Raw genomic sequence first — 17946 nt, forward strand, 5'->3', positions numbered from 1 at the left:
TGTGATACTAACTCTAAGGACTGAGTTCTTTTAGAGATTGATTTTCTAATTTGTAGCTTCTGGGAGATGACCTGACTCCTGGTGCCCTGGAGGCTCACTTCTTAGTATACTAAGGGGGATATTCCTTCCTCTGTTGTGCTGTGCTTAGTTGCTCAGTCATGTCTGACTCTTTGCAACCCCATGGACTGTAGCCCACCAGGCTCCTCTGTCTGTGGGGATTCTCTAGGCAAGAATACTGGATTGGGTTGCCATGCCCTTCTCCGGGGGATCTTACCAACCCAGGGATCAAACCCAGGTCTCTTTCATTGCCAGCAGATTCTTTACCATCTAAGTCACCAGGGAAGCCCAAGAACACTGGAGTGGGTAGCCTATCCCTTCTCCAGGGGAACTTCCCGACCCAGGGATCAAACCCGGGCCTCCTGCAATGCAGGTGGATTCTTTACCAGCTGAGCTACCCGGGAAGCCCTCCTTCCTCTGTTAGTCAGTTCTTATTGCCCAACTCAGTCCCGCTCTCCACTCCTGGACCTGGTGCCTCTCTGAGGGGATCAGTTTCTCCAGAGCCAAAACCTCCTCCCCAGCTTCTGTTGACCTTGGGGGAATGCTGGCCCCCTGGCTTCACAGGAATGGGGTGGGGGTCCTAGAACAGCCTCTCCCTCTTGGCATAGCACAGTCCTTTTTACCTACAGGAATCTGGGGCCTGTTATTTGCCTATACTATGCGGAGCTCTATTGGGCGAACCAGCTTTTTATACAACACTTAGATTTGTTTGCCCCGCTATGCAGTGTTTTGTGGGACTCCTATCCTTACGTGTCATCTCCAAAGATCGTGTCTCCAAGGTGAGCACACATCGCATCCTCTCCCACTGCCTCTCCTCTTCAGTGCCTTTGCAAGGATATTTCTGTCTCTCTACGGATAAATCCTTGTGTTCAATTGGTCATGTTTAACTTCCTGGAAGTTGTTAAAAAGCAGTTCATTTTCTAAAATAGTTGAGCTTTTGGTATGGTGAGGGGAGTCGTTTAGGTTTGATTGTTGGTGCTCTGTGCGTGCTAACTTGCTCGTCATGTCCAGCTCTTTGTGGCCCTATGGACTGTAACCCACCAGGCCCCTCTGTCTATGGAATTCTCCAGGCAGGAATACTGGAGCGAGTAGCCATTCTCTTCTCCAGGGGATCTTCTCAACCTGGGGATCAAACCCAGGTTTCCTGCATTGCAGGCAAACTCTTTACCCTCTGAACTACCTGGGAAGCCCAATATTACTGGTATGATTAGTAAACCCTTTCATTGGAGGCAAAAGTAAATTTTAGTTGCAAAATTAAATTTTTTCCTAGCCCCTGAGAATGCCAAATATTCTGAATTCAGCTTCAATTAGTTGTACGTTGAGTCTAAATTCTTAAATTTAGGAGTTAGTATTAATGTTGTTTGTGTTTGTTATCAATCTTTTCTATATTGAATTAAAGTAAGTTAGGAATAGGGGACTATTTAACCAGGTTCAGACTATGTTCTTGTAAAATGTATTTCTAATTGCATGCCATTGATTTTTTTGTAACCCAGAACCAATTTTTGTCTCCTTTATGCTAATTTATAAATAAACATTATGCCTAGGGCTGAGCACATACTCATGCAACACATTCATATATCCTCCCCACCCACCACCATTCATTCCACAAGTGACAGCCTTTATTCCTGGGTAGCCATCATACAGATGTACCATACTTAATTTTGCTTTTCAAACTCAAACTTCTTTTTTAGAAATAAGAATCACAGTTGATCAGCAGTTTTTAAGGAACTGCCTTCTGAATTGAGTCTAGGCTCTGTGGCATCCTCCTCTCATCCACCCGGACCATGCCTGCAGACTCAGAAACAGTCATGCTGCTGGAATTTGAATTCAGCCCGGGAGATTGTGAAAACAATAAAAATGCATTTTCTAGCTCCCACTTCCCCAGATTTTTCCAGTTCATTTTGCGGAGTGCGGTAGTTTGCACAGTGGGACACCTCTTCTTTCCCTTGGCTCTTTTCTTGTGGGGTGTGCGCTTTTTTCTAGGCATTCTGGGGAAGTTGACTGTGTACAGTAAGTCCCCTACATACGAATGAGTTCTTTTCCAAGAGTGCATTCACAAGTCCAGTTTGTTAAATCCAACAAAGTTAGCCTAGGTACCCAGCTAACACAACCAGCTAGAGTCCTGTCCTGTAACGGGTTTATAATACCTTTCACACAAATAACACACGCAATTTCACTCATTCCTGATGCTGACGGGAGGCACATTACACCTTTGAAAGTTCGCAACTTGAAGGTTCATATGTAGGGAACTTACTGTCCTAGACAGTAAACCATGTTAGTATTATGTATAATTCAGGACAGGATAAGCAGTCTGGTATTTATCACTTGGCTTATTAGTCTGGTGCGGGGAGCATTCACATATTTCATCCATTCAACACAGCTTGACTGAAAAGGACTGACTAACTCTGCAGGCCCTGCACAGGGTACTGAGAACCCTGAGGTCAGCAGAGAATGACATCCTGCTCTCGCTGAACTTACCTTCTAGTGGCAGAGAGAGAGAATAAGCAAGTCACGAAATCTGTATGAAACACAGGCAGAGATGTGTAGGAAAAGGAAAACAAACAGCTGCTTGGGCTCCTCAGGGGGGCAGGCCACACCTTTCCAAGGCGTCTCTTCTCAGTTGAGACCTGCACAGAAGGAACTGGCCCTGGGGAGCTGGTGTGAGGGGCAAGGCTGTGGAGCATTTCAAAGAGCAGTAGACTCGGAGAACACCCTCAGACCTATCCAACCAGCTACACAATCTGGGAGGAGTCACTTATTCTGAGGATGTGGTTTCTTGCTTGTGAAATGGGAATGAAAATACATGTTCAGCTTCAAATGATCATAGACAAATATCAAATGAGAGAATTTATAAACTACGCACCCTTTTAAAATGAAGGGGTGAACTTCCTGGCCAGCTACAGGACTTACCTTTGTCTTTAGGACTTACACTGAAGCTAGAGGTGAAAAGAGTGTGGTGCTGGCATAAGGAAAGACAAGCAGATAATGAAACAGTAGAGAGTCCAGTTTGTGATCAGTTTATTTCCAGTAGGGTTGCCATGCAGGAGTTCCTTTTGGCATTTCTAGGGACATCTATGTATTATTCCAAATCATAAGAAGTATCAGTTGAGAGATCAGGGTAAAGGGAAAACATCTGTGGGAATTAAAGTTCTAACCATCAACATAGGCATTACTAAAAAAAAAAAAAAGCATAGGCATTACTAGCTCAAAGGAATGATCTGACAAGCCAAAAGCAAGAGTGGAATCAATGTCAAAGGTTAAGGTCAACATTTTTGAAGTAAGGACTAGAGCAGACAGGATGAACAGGGCCACCATCAGATTGGTCATTCTCACTTGTCATTGTTGCTTTGTTATATGTGTTTGCGGCCCTGTCTGCTATTAATACTAACTTATTCTTATAAGAAGGAATGTACTGGACTTCCCAGGTGGTCCGGTGGTTAAGAATCCTCCCTGTAATGCAGGGGACATGGATTTGATCTTTAGTCCGGGAAGATTCCACATTCTGTGGGGCGACTGAGCCATGTGCCACAATTACTGAGCAGTGCTCTGGAGCCCACGAGTCACGGCTACTGGAGCCCGTGCTCTGCAGTAAGAGAAGCCACCGCGATGAGAAGCCTGCACATCACAACCTGAGAGTAGTCTCTGCTTGCCGCAACCAGAGGAGGCCCACACACAGCAACAAAGACCCAGCACAGCAATACATTAATTTAAAAAGATATTAGTGAGATTACAAACAGTAGTACACTGTATAAAAATTCTGCAAATCTTGCTCCAAGAAATAAGTTTTGGAAGCAGTCTTTAATTTGGTAGTTTTGAACCATGTACTGTTTATAGGATATCTGAATGTTACGTTATCTTAATAGAATCCAGTAGTGTTCCAGTGTTTGAATATTTGCTGTAGGTTACAGTTCTTTGTAAAGACTTCTGCAGAAAAAATGCAGAGACAAAATATAAGTGTCATTGTGGAATATTCCAATGTGAAATCAGTTGATCTAAAATCTGAATTAGGACAAGCGGTATCAATTTTAGCAGCAAAACCATCAAGGCAAGCACACGAAGTATTTTCATCTCTAGAGAAGAAAATGAGTCTATATGAAGTAGTGCATAGTTTAACACCCAACTTGTATTTGCTTTGGACACACTCGGAATAGATTGATCAACATCAGCACTACCTGAAAGAATCTCTTCTCCATCTGGAACATTTGTCTTATGAAAAGTACTAATAATGCTTATGTGTTTTAAAATCTCATTTAAGAATAACTTTTAAATATAAAATACTTGTGGCATCTTTCTGTTTTTCAATGATATTTATTGGGCATTCATTTAGTGCTAATGTTTTATTATCAGACTTCTGTGTCAGGTGGGCATTATTTTTTACATGTATTGAAATATATGATATTGTCACAGTATATTTGTTCATAATAATAGTAACCCACACATTGATTATTACATCTTACTTTACCAAAGTAGCCCCTGAAACTTCTTTTTTTTCCAAGATTTATTTCCTTATTTATTTTATTTTTGGCTGCACTAGGTCCTTGTTGCTGTGCGCAGGCTTTCTCTAGTTGCAGTGAGGAGGCTACTGTTTGTTGCGGAGCAAGGGCTCTAAACACTTGGGTTTCAGTAGTTGTGGCTCACCTGCTCAGTAGTTGCCTCGAGGCATGTGGGATCATTCTGGACCAGAGATCGAACCCATGTCCTCTGCATTGGCAAGCAGTCTCCTAACCACTGGACCACCAGGGAAGCCCCTGAAACTTCTTAATGTAACCCTATCACAGAAGTGATTCAGTGTTTCATGATAACTCATTATTACTTAAAATCATGTAAGAAAGTGTGAAAAATATAGAATAATATGTAATTTGGCAATTCAGATTTCTTGTTCTCAAATCCTAAGATTAATAACTGTCAGGAATTTGGAAAAATTAAAAATTTCTGATGAAACTGCTGAGGCAATAGGCAAAGGTTAGTTTTGACAACACATTGTTCTCAATCAAATGCAAAAAAAACAAACTTCCACTCTTACATCCACCATATATCTAATTAAGCTTAAAATGCCTTGCAGGCCTAAATGTAAGAATTTACATTTACTGTAAAACAGTAACACTTCTAGAGATGGAAAAAAAGACTTAGTGACCTTATGTTGTAGACTGAATTAAGTTCCCACCCCACCCCTGTATTCGTATGATGAAGCCCTAACTCCCAATGAGATGGGATTAGGAGATGGGGCCTTGAGAAGGTGATTAGAATTAGATGAGGTCCTGAGAGTGGGGGGCTTCATGATGGGATTGGTGCCCTTATAAGAAGAGGAATACAGAGAGGGGTGGGTCTCTCTTACCATCTCTAAAACATGACAAAAGAAATTAAAGAGCTAAATAAATGAAAACATATTCTCTGTTGATGAATTTGAAGACTGAATACTATTAAGATGTCAGTGATCTACAGATTCAATGCAATTTCTTTCAAAAACCTATTTTTTGTAGGAACAGAAAAATCCATCCTAAAATGCTTACAGAATCTCAGGGGATCCTTGATTGCCAAAACAATCTTGGAAAAAGAAAAGCAAATTTGAAGACCTAACACTTGCTGATATCAAAACTCACCATGAAGCTACAGTAATCAAAACAGTGTGGTTCTGGCCTACAGACATACACCAATAGTCAGATGATTTTCAACAAGGGTTGTTCTGAGACCATTCAGTGGAGAAGAGACAGTCTTTTGAATAAATGGTGTTGGGTTAACTCTATGCTGCTGCTGCTGCTAAGTCACTTCAGTCGTGTCCGACTCTGTGCAACCCCATAGATGGCAGCCCACCAGGCTTCCCCATCCCTGGGATTCTCCAGGCAATAACACTGGAGTGGGTTGCCATTTCCTTCTCCAATGCATGAAAGTGAAGAGTGAAAGTGAAGTTGCTTAGTCGTGTCCCACTCTAGCGACCCCATGGACTGCAGCCTACCAGGCTCCTCTGTCCGTGGGATTTTCCAGGCAAGAGCACTGGAGTGAGGTGCCATTGCCTTCTCCGGAGTAAACTCTATATCCACATGAAAAAAATGAAGTTGGACCCTAACGTAACACCATATACAAAAATTAACTCAAACTGGATTTTATATATATATATATATATATATAAACATAGGGGCTAAAACTATAAAACTCTGAGAAGACAACAAAGAAAATGTAGGGAGAAGTTTTCATGACATTGCATTTGGCAATGATTTCTTAGATATGACATGAAAGACACAGGCAACAAAAAACAAATAAAGTGGACTTCATGAAAATTAATAAAGGCTTTTGTGCATTAGAAGACACTACAACAGAGTGAAAAGGCAGTCCACAGAATGGGAGAAAATATTTTCAAACCATATATCTGATAAGGGATTAATGTCTAGAGTATATAGAGAATTCCTAAAACCCAACAGCAATAAGAATCAGACAGCTTGATTCAAAAATGAGCAAAGAACTTGCACAGAAATTTCTCCAAAGAAGATATTCAGATGACCGACAAGCACATGATTCTCAGTGTCACTAATCTTCAGGGAAAGGCACAGCAAAATCATAGTGAGATACCACCTCATACCCATTAGGAAAAATACAAAACTAGAAAATAAGTATTAACAAAGATAGGAGAATTGGAACTTTGTACACTGTTGGTAGGAATGTAAACTGGTACAGCTGCTGTGAAAAACAGTATGCTGGTTCCTCAGAAAACTAAAAATAGATTTGTCGTATAATCCCACCAATTCCTCTTCTTGATATATACCCAAAAGAATTGAAAGCAGAGACTTGAAGAGAGATTTATACAGCCCATGTCAATAGCAGCATTTTCACAGCTAAAGTGTGGAAGCAACCCAAGTGTTCGTTGAGAGATGAATGGATAAGCAGACTATGGTATGTGTACAGTGGACTAAATAGTAGCCGTGCACGGGCTTCTGATTGCAGTGGCTTCTCTTGCTGTGGAGCTCGGGCTTGCGGGCTCACAGGCTCCAGCAGTTGCAGCACATGGGCTCAGTAGTTGGGGCTCCCAGGCTCTTGAGCACAGGCTCAGTAGCTGTGGCCCACAGGCTTGGTTGCTCCATGGCGTGTGGGATCTTTCCAGACCAGGGATCAAACCCATATGTCTTGCATTGGCAGATGGATTTTTTTTTTCTTTTTTTGCCACTGAGCCACCAGAGAAGCCCTGTACAATGGGCTTTTATTCAGCCTGAAAAAGGAACAAAATTCTGACCCACACAACAACATGGATGAACCTTGTTTGACATTATGCTAAATGAAAACAAGCCAAATACTGTATGGTTCCACTTCTATGAAGTACCTACTAGAGGAGTCAAAATCATAGAGACAGAAGTAGAATGGTGGTTGCCAGGGCCTGGGAGGAAAAGGGAATGGGGTATTCATGTTTAATGGGTACAGTTTCAGTTTTACTAAGTGGAAAGAGTTCTGGGAAAGGATGGTGGTGGCATTTGCATAATATAAATGTACCTAATTTCACTAAGGTGGTAGTTTTATGTTGTGTGTCTTCTGCCACGATTTAAAAAAACTCAGAAAAGCCTTTACACGGATGTGCGTAGTATTCCTGTTTATAGTAGCAGAATATTGGAAGCAGCCCAGACGTCCATCAACTGGTAAATGAGTAAATGAATTGCAGTATAGCCATACTATGAAATAATATTATTTAGTAACAAAAGGGATAAAACATCAATCCTTCCAACTGTGTGGCTGGTTCTCAGAGTATAATGCTAAGCATAAGAGTCAAACAGAAAAGACTAAATACTATATGATTTCATTTATATGAACCATTAGGAAAAGCAAAGCTATGGGGACTGCAGGCAGATCAGTGGTCGCTGGGAAGGGAATTGAGTGCAAAGTGGCACAAGGAATATTTTTAGAGAAAGGAAACTGATATCTATCTTGATTGTTACAGTGCTTACAGGGCTACATCCAGTTTCAAAAATTAACCAAACTGGGGACTTGTCTGGTGGTCCAGTGGCTAAGACTTGGCCCGCCCAACGCAGGGAGCCCAGGTTCAATGCCTGGTCAGGGAACGAGGTCCCACACGCCACACCTAAGACCCAGTACAGCCAAACAAACAAATAAATAATAAAAATTGACTGAACTGTATACTTAAAATGAGTGGATTTAATTGCATGTAGATAACGCCCTAATTAAAAGTAAAGAGGGGAAATTTTTCCTGAGGCAGTCAAATTTTTGTGGTTTTACAGAAAAAGGCGTTTGTAGAAGCTCATAAATGTGACCTTTCTGTTAGCAAACCTTCTTTTCTACTAAAAGGAGGAAGTTAATGGAGATATTCACCCTCCGGAATTTGATTTGTAGTTGCTGCATTGTTAACGATATCTTGTAGCAGAATTCTAAGTTTGACCTAAGAGCTGTTGTAACCAGGCCAGCTTATCATTTGCATTCCCCCATATAGACACTAAGAAAGGTTTACTGTTCAGTTTTGACATACCATGTTGTTTCTCTAACATTTTGTTTTTTAAATTAATCACCACTTCTTTCATGGATTTAAATGTGCACTTGATATGCATTATAAAGTAGTTCACTTTGTGCGTTCTAGTTCTGCATGCGAAGTGAGCTCAGATTCACGGGAGGTTGTTTCACTGGGTTTTCATTCTGACTTTCGACCTTTAAAATCAATCTGTAATGGACTAGCCTATCAACTTGCATATATTGAGTGTCTACACACACAACACTGGGCCATAAGAATGGATAATCAAAAACTTAAAGGCCTTACTGCCTAAATCTTTTCAGTGTTTAATAAAAACTGTTTTTGATCCAAAACCGTTTTAGTTAAGCTATATGGGATACAGTCACAGTTTTTATTTTTAATGGAAGAGTAACAGTTGAGAAAATTTTATATTAGTGTAGATATTTCATACAAACGCACATTTAAACATCTGAACTGTATTAATTTCACACCTCAATGAGGGCTTTATCAGGCAAAATGTCCAGTAAACAGTAGCCCTTCCTAGGGAGCAAAGGCTTCTTTCTTATTCGAAGGCAGAAACTATAGATTAAGAACTGCCATGAAATTAAAAGACGCTTGCTCCTTGGAGAAAAGCTGTGACCAACCTAGATAGCATATTAAAAAGCAGAGACATTACTTTGCCAACAAAGGTCCATCTAGTCAAAGCTATGGTTTTTCTAGTAGTCATGTATGGATGTGAGAGTTGGACCATAAAGAAAGCTAAGCACCAAAGAACTAATGCTTTTGAACTGTGGTGTTGGAGAAGACTCTTGAGAGTCTCCTGGACAGTACGGAGATCCAACCAGTCCATCCTAAAGGAAATCAGTCCTGAATATTCATTGGAAGGACTGATGTTGAAGCTGAAACTCTAATACTTTGGCCACCTGATGTGAAGAACTGACTCATTTGAAAAGACCCTGATGCTGGGAAAGATTGAAGGTAGGCAGAGAAGGGGATGGCAAAGGATGAGATGGTTGGATGGCATCACTGACGTGATGGAGATGAGTTTGAGCACACTCTGGGAGTTGGTGATGGGCAGGGAGGCCTGGCATGCTGCAGTCCATGGGGTTGCAAAGAGCCACTGAGTGACTGAACTGAACTGGAGATCTTCCCTGGTGATCTAGTGGTTAAGAATCCATCTTCCAATGCAGGGGACGCAGGTTTGATCCCTGGTCAGGGATCCCACATACTGCAAGGCCACAACCAAGCCCGTGTGCCACAACTACTGAGCCCGTGCACTCTGGAGCCTGTTGTTGGCTCTACTACTAGAGAGAAGCCCATGCACAGCAACAAAGACCTAGTGAAGCCAAAAACAAAAAATATGGGGACTTCCCTAGTAGTCCATTGGTTAAGACTCTTCACTTCCAATGCACAGGGAGTTGCTCTAATCCCTGATTGGGGAACTGATATTCCCACATGCTGCTGCTGCTAAGTTGCTTCAGTCGTGTCCAACTCTGTGCGACCCCATAGATGGCAGCCCACCAGGCTCCCCTGTCCCTTGGGATTCTCCAGGCAAGAACACTGGAGTGGGTTCCACATGCTGAGGGGTGCTGAAAAAAAAAAAAAAGAACTAAGAAATGTGTTGTAAATTAATTGGGGAATGTTTCTGAAAATGCTTTGTAAAATTAAAAGTCATATAAAAACGGGAACTTCCCAGAGGCAAGGTGCTCACATAGGCTGTGATATATAGTAGACTCTTAGACGTTTATCAAGAGGAACACTAGACATTCATGGGTTTTGTGGGCCAAGAATACCCCAGTGACCTATGATGAAGATAAAAATAATGTTTCCAACAAACACCTGCAAAATCATCATCTGCAAATTCAGGCTAAAATTAATGCAGTCAATCCTGATACTCATAGAAAACCTACCTAATGTTGAGGTCTAGTTCTGACAAAAGTGTATTCTGTATAAAGATACAGAGTATTAACATCACTCCAAAAGGTTGAGGTTCCTCTGCCTCTGCCATCCCCCATTTCTTCCTCGAGTTTTTTCCTCTGTAATTAAGCCTTTTCTGGAATTTCATATACGTGGAATTATGAAATACCCACTGTTTTATATGAAGGCTTTATTCACTTAGCATGTGCTTGAGATTCCCCCATGTTACTTATATGAGTAATTCCTTATTGTTACGTGCTGAATATCTTTCATTGTATACCCGTGTTGCAGTTTGTTTGTTTGTTCTCCTGTTGATGGACATCTGCATTGGTCCCAGTTTTGTTTATTATAGATGATAAGGATATATGACTTAAAGGCCCCTGGAGACAGACAAGCAGAGTGTTCCAAGAAGCATGGAGGAAAAGGAGCACTGAACAGAGGAATTAGGGAGCATTCTACGAGGCTAGTGGTATTTTAGCAGGAAGAGATGGACAATAGGCTCTTGACACAAACAGCAATGTCAGAATGGGAAATGCAGGGTGTATTGGGGTTGATAAGCCCACTGGTGGACAGCAGACCATGTGGAAAACTGCATATCATGGAATTTATTAAGGTAAACAGATGCTGTCTTTGCAACTCAACTGCCTCGTGGAAGAGAAGGCTAGAAGGACTTTGCTGGTGGTCCAGTGGTTAAGAATCCACCTGCCAGTGCAGGGGACATGGGTTCAATCCCTAGTCCAAGAAGATCCCACATGCCACAAGGCAGCAAATCCCGTGAGCTGCAACTACTGAAGCTTGCTCATCTAGAGCCCATGCCCTGCAACAAGAGAAGCCACTGCAACGAGAATCAGCCCACACAGCACCACAAAGAGTAACCCCTGCTCGCCGCAGCTAGAGAAAACCGACTCACACCGACAAGGGCCCGGCGCAGCCAAAAATAAATAAATAATAATTTTAAAAAAAGATAAGGCTAGGGAAACCGATGGGGACCCAATGACAGAGGAACCTGTCTGCTGCTCTAAGCAGTTACAGTTCAGTTTTGCAGTAGAAGCAGTGGAAGTCTCAGAGCTGGAAATATTTGATCAGATCTCTGCTTTGGAAGATGTTTGATAACATTGGAAGGAAAGGATTTGAAGGGGAAGGGAGACTGGGAGGAGGAGGAAAGGGAGGGACTAACCACTTCAGATCCTGTTTTAAGAATCGAGAGGCAAGATTGGGAGGGTGCACGGGCAACATTGTAGGAAGGAGCTGGAACCGTGTCTGAGAGTCAGCAAGCAGGACTGGACAGGGTTGGGAGGAGACCCATGGGAGATGCTCAACATGTTGATAGAATTTTGGTTAAATGAGGGGATGAACTGAAGGAACAAGGGCCCAGGCATTGAAGAACGAAAAGGCATGGATGCTGACTCCGGGGGACCCTAAAGGGACTCCACGGGTAACAAATCTACCTGCAATGCAGAGACCCTGGTTTGATTCCTGGTTGGGAAGATCCCCCAGAGAAGGGATAGGACAACCCACTCCGGTATTCTTGGGCTCCCTTGGTGGCTCACACAGTAAAGAATCCTCCTGCAATGTGGGAGACGTGGGTTTGATCCCTGGGTTGGGAAGATGCCCTGGTAAGGGAATGGCTACTTACTGCCATACTCTTATCTGGAGAATCCCACGGACAGAGGAGCCTGGCACGCTACAGTCCCTGGGGTCGCAAAGAGTCGGACACAACTGAGCGACTTTCACTTTCACTTGTATCAAATGAGACATTTTGTTACTGGGTCAGGGAGCTGCTTCCTTGTATTACTGGGTTGGTGGTATGTTTATCACTCGCGTGTAAGCACTCACACACCTCAGTCCTAGATGTGCTGCAGTAGACAGGCGTCAGAAGATACTCCTTAGATGAAATCCACGTTTCCTTGTTTTTTTTTAAAGATTTTTTTTGATGTGGACCTTTTTTTTTTTTTTAAGTCTTTATTGAATTTGTTACAGTATTGCTTCTGTTTTATGTTTTGGATTTTTGGCCACGAGGCATGTAGGATCTTAGCTCCTCCAGACCAGGGATCAAACCCATACCCCCTGCATTGGAAGCGAGGAGTCTTAACCACTGGACCGCCAGGGAGGGGCCTATTTTTCCTTATTCATTGAACCTCATGCTTCTCAAATACCTCCAGTAATTTATTTTGCTTTTATATTGGAAATAATTTCAAACTGTAAAAAAGTCCACTAATACTGCAAAGAGCGCCCATATATTCTTTATCCAGATACCTCTGTTGTTAACGTGTGCCGTTTTTGGTTTCGTGTGTGCATGCTGTCTCTTCTTCCCCTTCCTCTCTCTGTATGCACACTCTTCCCCTTCCTCTCTCTGTATGCACACTCTTCCCCTTCCTCTCTCTGTATACACACTCTGTCACTGCACTCCCTTTTTCTCTCCGTACCCCACCCCGCAACACACTTGTTTTTCTCTTAGCCATCCAAGAGGAAGTTAGCGACATCATGATCTTTAATCCCTAAATACTCTAAGGGTATTGATATTCTCTGGTATAACTGTGGTATAGTTATCAACTTCAGTAATTTTACATTGATATAATACAGTAATCTCCTATTCATATTCCACTTTTATTATTTGATCCAATATTATCTTTGTAGCTTTTTTGCCTCTAGTATAAGATCCAGTCTGTGATAATGTGTTGCAACTAATTTTCAATGTCTCTTTAGTCTTTTTTATGACAATGACATTTTTGAAGGACACCAACCCTTCACCCCACTTTTTTTTTCAATAAGGTATTTTTTTCATTTGGGTTTGTCTGATGTTTCTTCATGATTACATTCAAGTTATACGTCCTGACCAGAATACTGCAGAAGTGATGCTGTGCCCTTCTCAGGATATCAATCTCAGGAGACACTTTAAGATCATGCAAATATCCTGCACTTCATCAAAGTATCTCCTCTGATTTAGCAACTCTTGATATCTTTGCATCAGTCATTCTTCATGTGATGGTTACCAATGGATAATTTACCAATTCCATCTCTTTCTACCTTTATCATTTCCTACTCACCATTTAACCAGAATTAAGAGCTCTTCCCTCCTCTTTCTATTATGTATTGATGCAGACCCATGGGTCCCTGTCTTTTTTCAATGGTTTAGAATGTATTGTTGACCCTTAAATCACTTTGGTGCTCACATGCTTGGTCAGTAGGAGCCCTTTCCTCCTGGTTCCTGTGTCCCCGTGACAGGCCACCGTCATCTCCTGAGCAGTTTCCTACTTTCTTGTATAGCAAGATACTCTGGGCTCATTCTGTGCTTCTCTTACTCCAGCCCTGGAATCAAGTTCTTCTTTGAGGAGCCCTTTTTGTTTTCAGTGGGGTATGGTGTTAGACATTATAATGTGGACACTACATGTGCTTGTGACCACTGAAATTTTTTTCCTTCTATGTCCTTTCAGTGGGCAATACTGGGAGATATGTGCATGGATATACATATATATGTCATATACATGCATGCATGTAAACATGCACACGTGTACCCATACTTCCTTTAGAGAGCCCAAGTCCAGGGACTTCCCTGGTATCCAGTGACTAAGACTCCGCGCTCCCAATGCAGGGGTCCCAGGTTCGATCCTTGATCAGGGAACTAGATCCCACATGTCACAACTAAGAGTTTGCATGCTTCAACTTAAGGTCCCACATGCCACAATGAAAATTGAAGATCCTACGTTGCAAGCAAATAAATAAATATTTCTTTAAAAAGAAATAGGAAACGTAATAGAAAATAGCCACTAAAAATTAAAAAAAAAAAAAAGATATGCCACGCCCATACTCATATCTCCAGTTTCATTCCATCCCCACAGGGTCCCCCTTGCCTTCTCCCATTCCAGTATTTGCATATGTATCTTCCAACTACATCAGCACTTTCACTAATTTGCTAAATAAGCATTATAGTGTATCCAGACATTTTCAGAGTCTCTTCACTCATTTAACTACAGAAGCAAACCTACTGAAGGGTGTGGGATTTTTTTTTTAATTCCACCACCCACCCCAATATTCCACCCAAGATTGGGAATACAGGTTCATAAGTTGCTTGTTTGCACTTTGCTTTTCTCACCATTTTCACTGGAAATTATTCCATATCAGTTCTTTGAGATTATCGTTCGTTCTTGTAACTGCTTATTTACATTGACTGTACATAGCATAGTTAATTCAACCAATTTATAACCAATTATTCAACCAATTTCCTATACTTAGACATTTGGATATTTGGCAATAAAATATCCTAATAACAAATAAAGTGGCAATGAGTAATCTTGTACATAAATACTTTTGCATTGTTGGAGGTATATCTTCTGAATTCCTCGAAGTGGGACTGCTGGCTCAGAGAGTAAACAGATGCATAGTTTTGTTGAATACTGGCACATTTGCTTCTGGAACAGTCGAACCATTTTTCATTCTCACTAGTGGCTTGTGAGTGCCTATTTCCATAGTCTCACCAACAGAGTATGTCATCAAGTGTTTAAATGTTTTTGCCAATCTAATGGTGAGAAACAATATTTCCTTTTACTTTGCATCATGAAGGAATTGAACAACTTTTTATGTGTATAAGGGGTAATTGAACATTTTTTTGTGTGTTTAAGGGGTGTGTGTGTGTGTGTGTGTGTGTGGTCTATCTTTGTGTGTAATGAGCTATTTAGTCGTAGCTTTGCTGATTTTCCTATAGAATTTTGTTCTTTTTTTCCTTTAATTTTGAGTTTTACTTGTATACTAGGGACATTAGCCTTTTATCTGTGATACACTTTACAATTATTTTCTCCTGGTTTCTCATTTGTCTTCACTGTGCTATGCAATGGATTTTTATCTTTAAGTGATCAGATTTATAAATCTTTTATTACATATGGATTGTGAGACATAGTGAGTCATAATGCCTCTGTCTACACCCAGGTTTTGGAGGAATTCATCCATGTTTTCCTTCAGTATGTGTTTAGGTTCATGTTCATTAGATATCTGATCCATTTTAACATTTTTTCTTTTTTATGGGTGAAGAATGGGTCTAGTTTATCTTTTTCCATTTGTCCCACCACCATTTTTTTGAAAGTTTATTTCCGCCCCAGTAATTTGAATGTGTGTGCTCAGTCACTCAGTTGTATCTGACTCTTTGCAACTCTTTGGACTGTAGCTCACCCAGCTCCTCTGTCTATGGGAATTTTCAGGCAGGAATACCAGAATTGGTTGCCATTTCTTCCTCCAGGGGAATTTGAATACTACCATTACCAAAAAAATTTTATTTATTCGACCGCCTTGGGTGTTAACTGCATCATGCAGGATCTTTTGTCACGATGTGCAGGCTCTTTAGTTGTGGCACTTGGGCTTAGTGGCCCCTCGGCATGTGGGATCTTAGTTCCTGGACCAGGGATCAAACCTGTGTTCCCTGCATTGCAAGGCAGATTCTTCACCACTGGACCACCAAGGGAAATCCCTGATTACTACCTTTATCATCCGCTAGATTTCTGTGTGCAGTTAGGGATATTTCGGGACTTTGTATTTCTTGAAGTACCGATGGTTCCATCAGAGTTTTCATTAAACATTTATGTCTCAGAGGCTGTCATGTTGCAGAGTTTATAGCACAGAGGAATATTTAGGCCTCCTACCCCTTTTGAGATGGAGGGATATGTCCTTATTATCTTCCAACTTTTGCTTTCTGAATTTTTCAAAATTTCTTGACACCAACCAAAAATAGTTTCAGTCCTTAAGAAAAATTTAAAGGTATTGTCAGTTTTCAAACAACAAACTTGAGCATGAATTTTTAATACCCAGCCCCCCCCATACTTCCATTGGTATTCTCCCTTTTCTTCATGTCCCCTCAATAAAAGATGTTTCTGAAAGCTGCAGATAATACAGGTGAAAAGAAGACAGTGGCAGGCCAGCCAGCCATTCTTAAGAGGCCATTTGCTCTGGGCTCTGTTCTGCTTCTTATGGCTTTTAAGTACCACCACCTTCTTCTTTTGAGTTAGCAAGTGTAGGGTTCAGGGAAGAGGGAAGTGCAGGAGTAACATTTCTGAACTTGAATAATTGAGTAGCCTGAGTGCTTTATAGGTAAGATTTTTAAAGCAGCGGTGCCCCACCTTTTTTGGCACCAGGGACCAGGTTCATGGAAGACAATTTTTCCACTGACCGGGGTGGATGGTGGTTTCAGATGATTCTCAAAAGGAGCTTACAACCTAGATCCCTCACATGCACACTTCACAATGGGGTTCGCTGTCCTATGAGAATCTACTGCCCCCATTGATCCAACACGATGCAGAGCTTGGTCGGTAATACGAGCGATGGAAAGCGGCTGTGAATACAGATGAAACTTGACTTGCTGGCCCACCGCACACCTCCTGCCATGCAGAGGTTCATCACCCAGTACAGGTCCATGGTCTAGGGTAGGGGACCCCTGTTTTAAAGCAATCACTTCCTAGGGAAGGCTGACCCAGGGGCATGCTCACATTCTCTCTCTCGCTATCCACCGTTCTCTCTGGGCTGGAATGGCCTCCCTTAGGGGGAATGACTGGATTCTTTATGCTTTTCATAACGTGGGGCTATAGTTTTTAAAAAAAACCTGTAAGACTCATTTAGAGGAGACAGGACTCACATTGGTCATGTGGTCTCTGTTTTTATCAAGTTCTATTTCAGGGAACATACTTTCTTTAGGAAAATCAGGACATGTAATCTGATCTAATTCAACATGTCAAATCCTATAACGCTTTAAAAATGAAGCCAGGTTTAATGATAATCTTGACAAGTCACTTTTTTGAAACAGAAGAAAATTATATGAAGGTGGGGTATGGTTGTGTCTTTGCGACTCTATGGACTGTAGCCTACCAGGCTCCTCTGTCCATGCGATTTCCCAGGAAAGAATACTGGAGTGGATGGCCATTTCCTACGCCAGGGATCTTCCCAACCCAGGGATCACATCTGTGTCTCCTGCATTGGCAGGCAGACTCTTGACTGCTGAGCCACCCAGGAAGCCCCAAGGTATGCCCCTTAAATATATTCAAATACACAAGTAGTGTGACAGCAGACAGACTCAAGAATTCTCCTGTTTTCCTGTATATCTGTTAGGCAGGCATGTAAGGAACAACGCTGTTTTGTGATTTAATGTTATCCATACCACTGCTTTGTTTTGATTGCTCTGCTAGTCTGTTGTACTCGTTTGTTGCCGCTGCTGCTAAGTCGCTTCAGTCGTGTCCAACTCTGTGTGATCCCATAGATGGCAGCCCACCAGGCTCCGCCGTCCCTGGGATTCTCCAGGCAAGAACACTGGAGTGGGTTGCCATTTCCTTCTGCAATGTGTGAAAGTGAAGTCACTCAGTCATGTCTGACTCTTCACGACCCCATGGACTGCAGCCTACCAGGCTCCTCCGCCCATGGGATTTTCCAGGCAAGAGTACTGGAGTGGGGTGCCATTGCCTTCTCCGACTCTTCTGTTAAGATTGTTGTTTAGTCGTTCAGTCATGTCTGACTCTTTTCTACCCCATGGACTACAGGGCACCAGCCCTCCTGTCCTT

At 41.9% G+C, this 17946-nt stretch overlaps 1 protein-coding gene across 4 annotated transcripts in view; it reads left to right on the top strand.

Annotated features, from left to right (window-relative positions):
- The window catches only part of PARN (poly(A)-specific ribonuclease), a 184352-nt gene that overhangs the window by 152452 nt on the left and 13954 nt on the right, over positions 1-17946 (top strand). The gene's annotated exons all lie outside the window — the stretch shown is intronic.

Source organism: Bubalus bubalis, chromosome 24, assembly GCF_019923935.1.
Source record: "Bubalus bubalis isolate 160015118507 breed Murrah chromosome 24, NDDB_SH_1, whole genome shotgun sequence".
In the NCBI taxonomy this organism is placed as follows: Eukaryota; Metazoa; Chordata; class Mammalia; order Artiodactyla; family Bovidae; genus Bubalus; species Bubalus bubalis.